Source organism: Rhinopithecus bieti, unplaced genomic scaffold, assembly GCF_001698545.2.
Source record: "Rhinopithecus bieti isolate Rb0 unplaced genomic scaffold, ASM169854v2 scaffold_648, whole genome shotgun sequence".
Lineage (NCBI taxonomy): Eukaryota > Metazoa > Chordata > Mammalia > Primates > Cercopithecidae > Rhinopithecus > Rhinopithecus bieti.
In genome coordinates this window covers 89,534-102,239 of record NW_016803107.1, presented here as the reverse complement: position 1 = coordinate 102,239, position 12,706 = coordinate 89,534, and the positions used below count along the sequence as shown (strand labels likewise).

The window sequence follows — 12,706 nt, the reverse complement described above, 5'->3', positions numbered from 1 at the left end:
TTTTTTTTTTTTTTTTTTTTTTGAGTAACAGGTATTTCACTTCCATGGTTAAATTTATTTCTAAGTATTTTATTTTTTGTTGATGTTATTGTAAGTGCAATTGTTTTCTTTTTTGGGGTAGTTCATTCATAATGCATAGAGATGCAACCAATTTTTATGTTGATTTGGTGTCTCACAACTTTACTGATTTTGTTTATTAGTTCTAACAGTTTTTTAGTTGGGATCTTTATGGTTTTCTATATATTAAATCATGTCATCTGCAAAAAGATATAATTTTACTTCTTTCTTTTGGATTTGGATGTCTTTTCTTTTTCTTACCTAATTGCTCTAAGACTTCTAATATATATTCTGAATAGTATATATTGAATAAACGTGGTGAGAGTTCTTGTCTTATTCCTAATCTTAGAGGGAAATCTTTTAGCTTATTGTCATCGAGTATATTAGCCATGGGCTTTCCAAGTATGGTCCTTATAATATTGTTTTACGTTCCTTCTGTACCTTCAAAATCCTTATGTTGATATTGCACTGTTTTGTAAGCTGTCACCCCACTGGGGGACCTGGGTAAAATATACACAAAATTTCTCTGAATTATCTCTTAAAATTGCATGAGAATCCACAACCATCTTTAAAAGCTTTATATAAAAATAAAATAAAATAAAAAACGTTAAAGAGTCTTAGGTGTCATCCATGAAATGGCATTCAGAATTGTTTTTGCTATAAGTTATGGGCAGCCAGCAAAGAAGTAGTTAAAAGTGTGGAGAGGGAGTTAACGTGAAGCAACATGTTCCTTAGAATGGTCTCTCTGCACACCTGTAATCTCAGCACTTTGGGAGGCTGAGGCAGGTGAATAATTTGAGGTCAGGAGTTCAAGACCAGCCTGACCAATGTGGTAAAACTCTGTCTCTACTAAAAACACAAAAATTAGCCAGGCTTGGTGGCGCACACCTGTAACCCCAGCTACTTGGGAGGCTGAGGCACAAGAATCTCTTGAACCCAGGAAGCAGACATTGCAGTGAACCGAGATCATGCCATTGCACCACAGCCTAGGCAACAGGATGAGACTCTGTCTCAAAAAAAAAGAATTGTCTCTCTGGCAGAGTATGTATATAAAATGGAAACAGTTCAGATAGCAGATGCATTGGGCAGGAAGCTAAGGGAAGGCCCACTTGGTGGCTTCCATTTTCTGTGTGAAGTTAGGAGCAATACCAAATTAACTAATGAGAGGAGTGGTGGCAGTTTGGGTAAAGAGCTTGAGAAAAAATGTGACAATTTAAAAACAGAAAGAAAATAATTGTGAAGCAGTGCTAAGGTCTCAGCTCAGGTTAAAGGCCACAAATTTGTTTAGATATGAATTTTCAAGAGTCTGTGATTTCTTTCCTAAGTTTACTTATCACCTCAGGAGGAGAAAGGTAGAGACAGGCTGAGCCCAATTCAGCATGAGAGGGTGCAGGCAAAATCAAAGACAAGGGTCAAATGTGTCCATAGAAAGAAGTTGCAGGTGAATGACCATAGTCCAAATTGATTTAGGAAAGAGCTGAGGCCAGAGCTACTATGGAAACTCTCTCAGAAGTAAGAAAAGTTCAAGAGGGAGCCTCAAACCCAGGTCTGATGCCTCTGAAGTTCATGTTCTTGCCTCTGTCCAAGTTCTCTCCTTTTGAGTCTGCTTGATTCAGCAGGTCAGTCCCAGGTTAGGAATATGGGCAGAATCTGTACCACACTCCCAGCCTGGAGCTTCAAGCCCATAGTCCTGGCACCCTTCCAAGAATAAGAGCCTAGGGCTTCGGACAGGGTTTGGGGGCCTGTCAGAAGTCTCTTTTCTCTCCACTTCCTCCAGGAAGCCTTCCCTGACTCCCTCAGGCTGGGGTGGGCCACTGCTGGGCTCTCAACCACATCACTCCATATCCCGCCCCTCTACAAAGACTACAAGCTCCTGTAGGATGCATCCTGTGGCCTGGCCCAGAGGAGGCTTCAGCAGTATCATCCATCCTGGAAAGATTTCAAATTCAGATGAGCTGTGGAAGTTGATAGTTTCTGAGGATAATTTAAACTTGGTGGGACATTGTAGAATCTATGATTCTGGTCTCTCTTTCCTTCTTATGGTTGTTTCTCCAAGCACCTGTCTGTTCCTGGTTCCAAAGCCAGCCCCAACTTTCCCATTCTCCAGGGACCTGAGTGGAGTGACTGATTCCTCTGTGACCCAAGCCTGGCCTTCCCTGGAGATAGGCACTTCTGCCAAGGTGTCTCTGTGTAAAACTTAGTTGCTCTGCCACAGGCATTCTGGGCTCCTGCAGGATATGAGTGGGAGGACAGCCTGGGACCACAGCTAGGGTGAGTAATCTGGGCCCCAACACATCCCCTTCTCTAATTCTCAGACGGGTGGCTTCCAGCACCTTGGCCTCAGATGGAGATACATCGGTGAGATGGAGTTGGACATAAAGCATAAAAAGGAGAAATAGTCTGGGACAATGAGAGACCGTAGTCCTATCCCCACTTGAAGAACACGGGCTGGAAGAGGCTGGTTTCCTAAGGTCCTGAAGTTTATATCTCTGAGATGAACTGGAATCCAAGACCATATTTCCAAGACTATGCTCCTTATAATTTCTTTAAAAAGGGAGCAGATGTGACAATGTATCCAGTTCTTTTCCTGTTTGGCATCCTGAGGTCATCTGAGCACTGTCTCAGTATCTCAGCTGTCCTTATCTGGACTGACATTTTTCCACAGGCTTTTCCTGCTGGGTGGGCACCCAAGGTGACCATCAAGTGATGCAGAATAAGCCTGATTACCAGAACTCAGTGAATCAAGCAAGAAAAGGAGATCTGGGCAGTCTTGCCATTCCTCATATCACTTGTTTTAAATACTGTCCAGTTTTTTTTTCTTTCAAGCATTTCTGGATCCAGAGCCTTGCTAGTAGAATGTTTTGGGAAAGTAATCTGACTTCTACCAGGGTGGAGGGGATCTCTGGATCCAGGAGAGGGGATCTTCTTACAGCTGCTCCTCATAAACTCATCCTATTCTCAATTCCTCTCCTCACTCTTGCTTTTATCAGCTGTAACTCCCTAGTCATTTTGCAGTGGATCTGTGATGCAACCTTTCTATAAGAACTTAATCTTTTATTTCTATCAGTTTCCCACCACTCTTTCTGATTTACCCATAGACTTTAATATTTGCATCTCTTATATCCTATCCTGTGCTTTTGTCATTGTGAGTTAATAACTTCTTATTTTTACTGTCTGGGAATTTGGAGAGACTAGAGAGAGAAAGGTTTTGTATGATTTACCAAGTTTAACCAGAAAGCTATTTTCATTAATGTTGTCACTTGTTATAAAAGAAAACTATTTTCTTAATATTTTATTATAAAAAATCAAAAATACCCAAAATTAAAGAGAGAATAAGTGGATCTCTATATACTCATATGCAGCTACAACAATTATCAGCTCACATCCACATTTATTGCAATTCAGGATTACCCTGAAAAAATGTTTCTTTTTGTTAGTTTGCTCGTGTTTTACATTTGATTTGCTCAAAACAAGATACTAACAAGGTCCACGAATTTCTTTTGGTTGATAAGAGTCAAGTCGTGTGTGTGTGTGTGTGTGTAAAATAACAGTACATATTTTAGGAGTACATGTGATATTTTCATACATGTACACAATGTATAATGATCAAATTAGTGTAATGGTGTTATGCATCTCAAACATTTATCTTTTCTTTCTATTGGGAACATTTCAATTATTTTCCTCTAGTAACTGTGAAATACACAATAAATTATTGTTAATAGTAATTTAATAGTATTTATAGTCTCCCTATTGTACTATCAAATATTATAGCAGAGCGTATTCAATCTACCTAACTGTATATTTGTACCCACTAACCAATCTCTCATGGCCTCCTTCCCCTTTGTACTTTCCAGCCTTTGGTAACCACCATTCTAAACCTCTGCCTTCATGAGAACCAATTTTTTTGTTCTCACATAGGAGTGAGAATATGTGATATTTTCCATTCTGTGCCTGCCTTATCACACTTAACATAATGGCCTCCATTTCCATCCATGGTGTTGCAAATGACAGGATTTCATTCTTTTTAATGACTGAATAATACCACATTGTGTATATGTACCACATTTTCTTTATCCATTCATCCACTGATGGACACTTAAGCTGACTCTTTATCTTGGCTATTGTGAATAAGGCTGCAACAACCATGGGAGTGCAGATATCTGTTTGACATACTAATAATGTTCTTTCTTCTGGGTATGTATCCAGCAGTCAGACTGCTGGATCATAAGGTAGTTCTATTTTTAGTTTTTTGAGGAACCTCCATACTGTTTTCCATAGTGGCTGTACTAATTTATGTTCTCACCAACAGTGTAAGTGCATTCCCCATTCTCCTCATCTTCTCCAGCATCTGTTACTTTGTTTTTTGTTTTTTAATAAAAGCCATTTTAACTGGGGTGAGGTGGCATCTCATTGTCAGTTGAGTGTCATCCCCCTAATGATTAGTGATGTTGAACCTTTTTTCATACATCTTCAGGTAATTTGTATATTGTCTTTTGTTAAATGCCTATTCAGGTCTTTTGCCCACTTTTAATCAGATTTTTTTTTTTCACTATTGAATTGTTTGAGTTCCTTTTATATTCTGGTTATTAATACCTTGTGGGATAGTTTGCAAAAATTTTCTCCCATTATGTAGGTTGCCTCTTCACTTTGTCAATTGTTTCCTTTACTGTATAAAAGCTTCTTAGCTTTATGTAATCCCATTTGTCTTATTTCTGCCTTTGTTGTACTTTTGATGTCTTACCCAAAAAAACTTTTGCTCAGGCCAGTGTTCTGTAGCATTTCCCCAGTGTTTTCTCCTAGTCGTTTCATAGTTTCAGGTCTTACGTTTATGCTTTTAATCTATCTTAAAATGATTTTGTATATGGTAAAAAAAAAATAGGGATCTAGTTCCATTTTCTGCATATGGATATCCAGATTTTTCAGCACCATTTATTAAAGAGATTGTCCCTTTCACAATGTATGTTACTGGCATCTTTGTGAAAAATAAGTTGATTGTAAATGTGTGGATTTATTTCTGAGTTCTCTATTCTGTTCCATTGGTCTATGTGTCTGTTTTTATGATATTACCATGTTGTTTTAGCTACTATAGCTTTGAGGTATAATTTGAAGTTAGGTAGTGTCATGCCTCCAGTTTTGGTTTTGTTTTTTGTTTTGCTCAGGATTGCTTTAGCTATTCAGGGTTTATTGTGGGTCAATACAAATTTTAGAATTGTGTTTTACCATTTTTGTGAAGAATGTCATTGATATTTTGATAAGGGTTGCATTGCCTATAGATTGCTTTGGGTAGTAAGACATTTTAACAATATTAATTATTCCAGTACACAAGCATAGGATATCTTTCCATTTGTGTGTGTGTGTTCTTCGATTTCTTTCATGGCTGTGTTATGGTTTTCCATACAGAGATCTTTCACTTTGCAAATTTATCCTAAGGTATTTTATTTTTTGTAGCTATTATAAATGAAATTGCTTTCTTGATTTCTTTTTTAGATTAATTGCTGATAGCATATAGAAATGCTATTGATATTTGTATGTTGATTTTATGTCCTGGAACTTGATTGAATTCATTTATCTGTTCTTACATTTTTCTCTTCCTTTTTCTTTTCTTGGAATTTATTTATGGAATAAGTTAGAATGTTTTGTCAAGTTTGTTTATTTTAATATGAATATTTCTGACTTCCTTTCTTGGTATCTTAACATGCCTGCTTGACTGCTGTCTTGACTATTTTCTGTAAACTCAAGGTGGGATATGACCCAAATTTGTAATTTTGGTAAAATATACAGTGTTCTCTAATTTAGTGTGTTTTTTTTCTTCAATTGTTAAGTTTTGTGGGTACATTGTAGGTGATATATTTATGGGGTACATGAGATTTTTTTTTAATATTTTAACTTTTAGGTTCAGGGATACATGTTTGTTATATAGGTAAGGTTCGTTATATAGGTAAACTCATGATTGGGGGGTTTGGTGTACAGATTGTTTCCTCATCCAGGTACTAAACATAGTACCCAATAATTGTTGTTGTTGTTGTTGTTGTTTAATTGTTCTGAACTTCTCTCTCCTCCCATCGTCTACTCTCAAGTAGGGCCCAGAGTCTGTATTTCCCATCTTCCAGTCCATGTGTCCTCATTGCTTAGCTCCCACTTGTAAATGAGAAAATGCAGTATCTGGTTTTCTGTTCTTGCAATGGTTTGCTAAGAATAATGGCCTCCAGGTCCATCCATGTTCCCGCAAAGTATATTATTTCATTCGTTTTTATGGCTGCATAGTATTTCATGCTATATATGTACCACATTTTCTTTATCCACTCTACTGTTGATGGACATTTAGGTTGATTCCATGTATTTGCTATTGTGATTAGTGCTGCAATGAACATATGCATACATGCGTCTTTATGGGAGAATGATTTATATTCCTTTGGGCATATACCCAGTAGTGGGATTGCTGGGTCAAATCGTAGTTGTTTTTTTAGTTCTTTTGAAGATTTGCTACACTGCTTTCCACAATGGTTTAACCAATTTACCCTTCCACCAACAGTGTATAAGTATTCCCTTTTCTCTGCAACCTCATCAGCATCTTTTATATTTTGACTTTTTATTAATAGTCATTCTGACTGGTATGAGATGGTATCTCATCGTGGTTTTGATTTGCATTACTCCAATTATTAGTGATATTGCACTTTACTTCATACACTTGTTGGTCATATGTATGTCTTATTTTGAAAAGTGCTCATGTCCTTTGTCCACTTTTTAATGGGGTTGAGCTGGGAATGTTCTTTGTCTCACCTGAAGCCAGCATGTCTCAGAGTCTCACCCAAGGCCCATGACATACTACCTAGGTATTGCTGCTGGTTCTTCAGGGCCCAAGGGCCCAAGGGCTCCTTAGTCATCAGGTGACAAATCCTGCCAGGACAGGGCCATTCCCTGCAGGGCAGTAGGTTCCCTTCTGTCCCAGAGTGTGTCTAGAAATGTTGTCAAGGAGCTAGGGCCTGGACTGGGGGCCTCATAACTCCTTCTGGTACCCTATCCTACTGTGGCTGAGCTGGGCATCCAAGATGAAAGACAAAGTCCTCTTACTCTCCCTTATCCTCTTCTCAAGCAGAAGGAAGGAGTCACTTTTGTTGCTGTGAGCTGCACTGACTGGGATTGGGGGAGGGGTGGTAGCACAAGCATCCCTTAGCTGCCCCAGCTGGTATTTCACTAGGTCATGTTGCCACCCGCTTCCACTGGCTCTGAGCCCAGTACAGCACTGGAACTTGCCTAGGAGCTGCCGTCCTTGTGAGCTAGACTTTCTTTCAAGTTTATTGAGGACCCCAGAGCACTTTGGCTCAGTGAGGCTTGCCAAAACTCAAGTTCTGACCGCTGGAATGTGTGATTCCTCTCTGACTAGGGCTAATCTAAATCCTCCCTCTATGGATGGGCAGTGGCTGAGTTCTGCCTGGTGTTGATTTGTACTACGACAGGGCAGCTCTGAATTCAAACAGCCACCATGTTCTACATCCCCTAAATGCTCAGATTCTCTCTCCACACAATGTATCCACTGCCAGGGGATGGGGTATGGGTGGCGACAGCAATTCAAGACTGTCTTTCTACCCTGGTCAATGCCCCTTTCAGCAATATGACATTAAAACCAGGTACTGTGATTGCTCACCTGAATTTCGGTTCATATGAAGGTGCTTTTTTGTGTAAATAGTTGTCAGATTTGGTGTTCCTGCATGGAGGATGACTACAGAAGCCTTATATTTGGTCATCTTACTCTGCTTCCTCTGGTATTTTGTGATACTTTCAGCCCTTGATGATTTTTTCCATTATTTCACTAGGTAAAGAAAAGTTACTCTAATTCTATTATTTCCTGTTAGCTGTGATACCTTTTGCACTTTTTTTTTGTTTTAACCATGCAAGAATTTGTAGAAGCAAAGCAGATTATGTGCAAGTTTTCAGAATACTGAGTGAGTTCCAATTAACAGCATCACTAACCAATGAGTTGTGAGTTTGTGTGTATGTATATGTACATGTCTTTCTCACACACACACACACACACACACACACACACAATGTGTTTCCATCTTTTTCATCTACCATTCTTACTGATGTTGAATTGGCCCTATTTGGAAAGTGGGAGCCTCTTCAAGTTGACTACTTTGTCTTTTTTAAGTGATTCCTGTTGGCTTTGAATGATTCCTTGCCTTTTAGTGCCAAAAGATGTCCAATATCATTAGGCATATTTCCAGCACAAGGTTTGAAATCAGCTATTTATCAAAAGATATGTGACTCCTTTTAGGGGAAAATGTTACCTAAAAGCCACAGCTAAGTATTAGAGGTACTCCTTGTTACTGAGATGTTCTTGCTACTGAGTCATTTTCTGGGGATAAAGCTGAAAAATATATATTACTTAAAAGATAAATATTTCTTGAGCTTATTCTGATATTTCAAACTTAGCTCTATAATTACAACATTTTAATTAACTTGGTTGATTTTAAATATGTGTTCTTTTTCTCTTACCCTGAAAGTCTTGGCTCTCAAAGGCATTAATATAATCACTCAAAAAATGTATCCTACAATATTAGTCCATGTTATAAATAATAATAAAAATATTGACTTTAATGTATGTTATTTTTCTTTTCCACCTAGACAACATTCTAGATGCATTCAGAATGTTTATATTCCAGCTGGCCGTGGTGGCTCACGCCTGTAATCCCAACACTTCGGGAGGCCAAAGCAGACAGATCACTTGAGGTCGGGAGTTTGCGACCAGCCTGACCAACATGGTGAAACCAAGTCTCTACTAAAAATAAAATTAGCCAGGTGTGGTGGTGGATGCCTGTAATCCCAGCTACTCGGGAGGCTAAGGCAGGAGAATCGCTTCAATCCGGGAAGCGGAGGTTGCTGTGAGCCGAGATCACACCATTGCACTCCAGCCTGGGCAGCAAGAGCAAAACTCTGTCTCAAAAAAAAAAAAATGTTTATATTCCATCCATTTTTTTACACATTTGGATGTAAAAAACGGATGTTTTTTACACATCCATTTTTTTCTGTACACACTAATCCCTTTTTTTGTGATCTATTGGTCTTAAGAGATTTCTGGGTTGCATCTGATACTTTTTCATTTTAAGATTTGTTGCCTCCATCAGGGTATTTATAGGATTTTTATCCTTGCAACGTAATAATTATACCTAAATATATCTATATTTGCCTAGTCATTAGTGTTTATTTTCTGGTAGATAAGCATGTTGATACAAAGACTTGGATTTTTTATAATTTTTAGAAATATTTTATTATATATTTGAATATCTTTCTTTTTTTATTCTTATTTTACTCCTCTTCAGGAATACCTATTGTGTTTGAGGTTACACTGTTTTATTCAGCTTATCAATTACATTTTCTCTAATGACTTTTATCATTGCTTTAATTTCATTTTGTTTGATTATTCTCAATTCTGTTTTTCATATTGGTAAGTTTCTAAGCAGTATACCTTTTTCTAATAAGAATATTTTCAATTTTAGAGTAGCTTCTATTTTTTGCCCCAGGTTATTTTCTTTGGCCTATGATTTTTATTTTCTCTGTTATCAACTCATTTTCACACTCTAGTATTACAACATTTCATTTTGTTCATGTTTTCTTTAACTTTTAAAGTATTTTAAAATTTATATAAAACTTTTTTCTCTTTCCTCTAGTAACTCTTTATTTCAAAGAGTATTTATTATATGTTTAACTTAGTTTATTCCTTTTAATTTTTACAAAATATGTCTGCATAAATTCTATGTGGGAACTTCTCTGTTTTTTACTCATCTTTAAATGGAGTCAGTTCCATCAGGGCTTGATATTCACTCAAAAAGTAATGCATAACCAAGAAAGGATAGATAATAACTCAACTGACAACAACAGCAACTTTAATTTTCTATGTATTCTTTTAAAATATTTCACAAAGTATACACAATCTTCTGGCCAGTAGACACAATACTTCCTAACTCCCCTACCCTCCAGTTCCTGGTCATTTTTTACCTTCAGTGTGAGCTGATTACATTGACTAGATACAACTGGAGACGCAGCTATCATCATAATATTTGCTTTAGCTCACAGAACTATTTTGGGTGGGTTTTTAAATCTCTGCTAAAGATATTTGGATGGCTGCTTTTCATCTCTTTTCTTGATCTACCTTTAAACTGTTTTCCTTTGTTTTCTTATTTGCTTGTTTGTTTGAGAATGTAGAAGCTGAATCCCAGAAAAGAAGAATAACAAGCCCATGCCTTCTACCCCTCAGGTTTCTACGGTAGATCTGCAATTTATTTCTACAGGATTACTGTTTCCTCTTTAAAATACAGCATTTTGTACTAAGTTCATCAGGATCACTTTATGTATTTTAAAAGAAAGTATCACTTTGTTAAATATAAAAAGAAACCAGTGTTACATGCTATCAACTGGAACTTTTGTCATCAATAAGCTTAATTTACAGTTATTTCCCCTTTTCATTTAGATGGAAGTACATTTTAAAATATGATTCACATCTGTCATATTTGCTAGTGTGCATGAACCAATGGCACCTGGTATCAGAGGTGGTGTTCTTCCAATAATTTTGTATTTTCTCCTTATTTTCTACCCAGATTGAAGATCTCACATCTCTCCAGAGCCCTTGGCTGCCTCCCTAGGATGCTCCCTTCCCAGTCCTATGTCAACATCTCCTTCTTCCAACCACCTGCTTTTCTCATGATTGGCATCCCAGGGCTGGAGGCCATTCATGGCTGGCTCACCATCCCCTTCTCCTCCATGTACACTGTGACCCTCACTGGGAAATGCCTGATTCTCCTGGCTGTGAAGAGGCCCCCAGCCTGCACCAGCCCATGTGTTACTTCCTGTCCTTGCTGGCGCTCACCGATGCGGGCCTTACCTTGTCCACAATGCCCACCACCTTGGCTGTGCTCTGGTTTGACTATCGACTCATTGGCTTCAATGCCTGCCTGGTCCAGATATTCTTCCTGCATTCCTTCTCTGTGGTGAAGTCCTCAGTGCTCCTGGCCATGTCCTTTGACCACTTTGTGGCATCTCCACCCCTCTGCGCTATGCAGCTGTCCTCACAAATAATGTCATCATCAGGATTGGGCTGGCCATTGTGGTTTGAGCCACTGTGTCCCTCTTCCCCGTTCCCTTCTTGCTGAAGCGATTGAACTACTGTCCTGGAAAGATCCTCTTGTATCATTCATTCTGTTTCCATGCAAATGTCATGAAACGGGCCTGTGCTGACATCACGGTCAACATCCTTTATGGGCTCTATGTGGTTCTGTCCACAGTGGGTGTAGACTCCTCGCTTATTGTCCTGTCCTATATACTTAATCTTTATACAGTGATGGGGCTGGCCTCTCCCAGGGAACGCATCCAGGCCCTCAACATCTGTGTGTCTCATATCTTAGCTGTCCTGGTTTTCTACATTCCAGTCATAGGTGTGTCTATGATCCACCGTTTCGGGAGGCACCTACCCCACATTGTGCATGCCCTGGTTGCCTATGTGTATCTGATAGTGCCTCCTGTGCTCAACCCCATCATCTACAGTATGAAATCCAAGCCCATCAGGGAGGCCATGCTCAAGGTACTGAGAAGGAAGGGGCAAGGCTGATGAAATAAGAAAATAACCTAAAAATCTGGAAGGAAAATATGGCCAAACAGTCATATCTTATGCCCAGAAAACCCTTACTCAAATCTCTTGCCCAGACACATTATGAAGAGTATGACAAGCAATTGGATGCCCTCAGACTGATAGGTAAAGAACAGTCTTGATTCCTTTATACACTCACTAACCTCAGATATTTTCTTCGGTGTTTACTTGCGCAAGAATCTGTACTCATCACTGAAAATGTTAAAAGTGAACCACATCACCTTTGTCATTCACTGGGGGACAACAGTCCTTAAATGCACAATTATAGTAATGTGTAATGAGAATGTGACAGACACACACAAAGTGTTATGGGAACTCAGAAGAGAGTTTACTGGCCCTGCAAGAGGAAATAAGAAAGGATTCAGATGAGAAAGAAGCTGAAAGGTAAATAGGGGGTTGTCAAACAGGGAGTGGGGAGCCAACTAATAAAGAAAAAAAGAATACTGTGTAAATGATTTAGAATAATTCGGTGTACTTGTGGAAAAGCAAGTAGTCAGATGTAATTCAGCACAATCTACATGCCTCTGTTGGAAGAACAACAGGAGATAAGCAATAAATGACTGGCAGTGGAGAGACCTCTTGGGACCTTTAAGACCTGATTGAGACATCTAACCTCCACTCTTTGCTTAAAAGTCTGCCATGGAAGACTATTGCACTGCAGAAGGTTGCACAGACTTAACTGTATTATGGATTAAGAAGGTGAAAGTGGAGTAGAAAAAGAAGGCTAGAAAATCACTTAGGAGGTTGTTATTACCGTGTAAGACAACAAGAATGGATGACAAATTTGTCATCCTAATGAAAAAAATATTAGTAGATGCATTTTAAATTGCATCTACTAGATTAATTAAAACTAGATTTCCAATCCCTGTCCACTGAAAGTGCCCATAGGCAATGACACTGGGAGCAGTGAGCAGAGCTAGCACCCACTCATTGATTTCTAATTATATTCCTCACTACAAATAACCTGAAATCCTTGAAGAAATGGCTAATTCTAAGCATAGAGCAGGG

The 12,706-nt window shown here is 38.6% G+C and overlaps 1 pseudogene; it reads left to right on the top strand.

Annotated features, from left to right (window-relative positions):
* The first annotated feature begins 10,698 nt into the window (after positions 1–10,698).
* LOC108544929 (olfactory receptor 51I2-like) lies at positions 10,699–11,659 on the top strand (annotated as a pseudogene).
* Positions 11,660–12,706: the final 1,047 nt, after the last annotated feature.